Source organism: Garra rufa, unplaced genomic scaffold (assembly GCF_049309525.1).
Source record: "Garra rufa unplaced genomic scaffold, GarRuf1.0 hap1_unplaced_013, whole genome shotgun sequence".
NCBI classification, from domain to species: Eukaryota; Metazoa; Chordata; class Actinopteri; order Cypriniformes; family Cyprinidae; genus Garra; species Garra rufa.
The window spans coordinates 478503-481002 of record NW_027394288.1 but is presented as its reverse complement, the minus strand read 5'-3'; the positions used below and the strand labels follow the sequence as shown (position 1 = coordinate 481002).

Below are 2500 nucleotides of genomic sequence, written 5' to 3'. Positions count from 1 at the left end.
ATGACAGGAAGCAGGAAGTACAACTGTATAAGAAAGCAGCATGACAAACAAAGGACAGTCACCAAACTGTTGGATTGAGGAGTTGCTAATTTTAGAGCTCACCTTTCCATTCACCACCTGCAAACTTTGGATTACACTTTCTGTGGATTGTATATACACTGGTGGACACTCACAGTGGACTTATCAACACACTGGGGTTCTTGGTCTGTTTTTAGGGTATGGACAAATGAACTGTATTCTTTTAACAGAGTTTACCTGTTTTTAGGGTATGGACAAATGAACTGTATTCTTTTAACAGAGTTTACCTAGTTTTATCGTGTTGTTTTAAAGTCTTTTATGTGAACCTTGTAAATACACCAAATCTATTTAAACCAATTTTCTTTTTTGTCTCATTCTTTTAACCACTAGTCATCTCTCACAGTTAAATCTGACCCCATTTTAGTCTTGTAACTCGGCTGATAAGGCCGATTGTTACACTTTTATGGGAGACCGCCTGGGAATACCAGGTGCTGTAAGCTTTTGCCTTTTCTTCACTATTTATATAATATGCTGGCTTTTACGGAGGCTGATCTTTAAATAGCCCACTTTTTGGAGCAGCCCTCGCTTATGGCCATACCGCGCTGAGAGCGCCCGATCTCGTCTGATCTCGGAAGCTAAGCAGCGTCGGGCCTGGTTAGTACTTGGATGGGAGACCGCCTGGGAATACCAGGTGCTGAAAGCTTTTGCCTTTTCTTCACTATTTATATAATATGCTGGCTTTTAGAAAGACGTGTTTTACCGCTCTATTTATTACAATCATTTACATGTATTATAGAGTTTTAAGTGTTTTACATGTTTTTTAGGCCATTTTATTACTCTTAACATTTTAAGTGTATGTGTCTTTAATAAATGGATGGTTGGCCTGTCATGTGACTAGACACATGACAGGAAGCAGGAAGTACAACTGTATAAGAGAGCAGCATGACAAACAAAGGACAGTCACCAAACTGTTGGATTGAGGAGTTGCTTATTTTAGAGCTCACCTTTCCATTCACCACCTGCAAACTTTGGATTACACTTTCTGTGGATTGTATATACACTGGTGGTCACTCACATTGGACTTATCAACACACTGGGGTTCTTGGACTGTTTTTAGGGTATGGACAAATGAACTGTATTCTTTTAACAGAGTTTACCTGTTTTTAGGGTATGGACAAATGAACTGTATTCTTTTAACAGAGTTTACCTAGTTTTATCGTGTTGTTTTAAAGTCTTTTATGTGAACCTTGTAAATACACCAAATCTATTTAAACCAATTTTCTTTTATGTCTCATTCTTTTAACCACTAGTCATCTCTCACAGTTAAATCTGACCCCATTTTAGTCTTGTAACTCGGCTGATAAGGCCGATTGTTACACTTTTATGGGAGACCGCCTGGGAATACCAGGTGCTGTAAGCTTTTGCCTTTTCTTCACTATTTATATAATATGCTGGCTTTTACGGAGGCTGATCTTTAAATAGCCCACTTTTTGGAGCAGCCCTCGCTTATGGCCATACCGCGCTGAGAGCGCCCGATCTCGTCTGATCTCGGAAGCTAAGCAGCGTCGGGCCTGGTTAGTACTTGGATGGGAGACCGCCTGGGAATACCAGGTGCTGTAAGCTTTTGCCTTTTCTTCACTATTTATATAATATGCTGGCTTTTACGGAGGCTGATCTTTAAATAGCCCACTTTTTGGAGCAGCCCTCGCTTATGGCCATACCGCGCTGAGAGCGCCCGATCTCGTCTGATCTCGGAAGCTAAGCAGCGTCGGGCCTGGTTAGTACTTGGATGGGAGACCGCCTGGGAATACCAGGTGCTGTAAGCTTTTGCCTTTTCTTCACTATTTATATAATATGCTGGCTTTTAGAAAGACGTGTTTTACCGCTCTATTTATTACAATCATTTACATGTATTATAGAGTTTTAAGTGTTTTACATGTTTTTTAGGCCATTTTATTACTCTTAACATTTTAAGTGTATGTGTCTTTAATAAATGGATGGTTGGCCTGTCATGTGACTAGACACATGACAGGAAGCAGGAAGTACAACTGTATAAGAAAGCAGCATGACAAACAAAGGACAGTCACCAAACTGTTGGATTGAGGAGTTGCTAATTTTAGAGCTCACCTTTCCATTCACCACCTGCAAACTTTGGATTACACTTTCTGTGGATTGTATATACACTGGTGGACACTCACAGTGGACTTATCAACACACTGGGGTTCTTGGTCTGTTTTTAGGGTATGGACAAATGAACTGTATTCTTTTAACAGAGTTTACCTGTTTTTAGGGTATGGACAAATGAACTGTATTCTTTTAACAGAGTTTACCTAGTTTTATCGTGTTGTTTTAAAGTCTTTTATGTGAACCTTGTAAATACACCAAATCTATTTAAACCAATTTTCTTTTTTGTCTCATTCTTTTAACCACTAGTCATCTCTCACAGTTAAATCTGACCCCATTTTAGTCTTGTAACTCGGCT

General features: G+C 39.5%; 3 non-coding genes across 3 annotated transcripts; all 3 read left to right on the top strand.

Moving 5' to 3' along the window:
* Positions 1–602: 602 nt before the first annotated feature.
* Positions 603–721, top strand: LOC141315106 (5S ribosomal RNA). The gene has a single exon (XR_012350648.1). It is a non-coding gene; the product is annotated as a 5S ribosomal RNA (ribosomal RNA).
* An 801-nt stretch (positions 722–1522) lies between these two features.
* On the top strand, positions 1523–1641 carry LOC141314921 (5S ribosomal RNA). The gene has a single exon (XR_012350464.1). It is a non-coding gene; the product is annotated as a 5S ribosomal RNA (ribosomal RNA).
* An 84-nt stretch (positions 1642–1725) lies between these two features.
* On the top strand, positions 1726–1844 carry LOC141314920 (5S ribosomal RNA). The gene has a single exon (XR_012350463.1). It is a non-coding gene; the product is annotated as a 5S ribosomal RNA (ribosomal RNA).
* Positions 1845–2500: the final 656 nt, after the last annotated feature.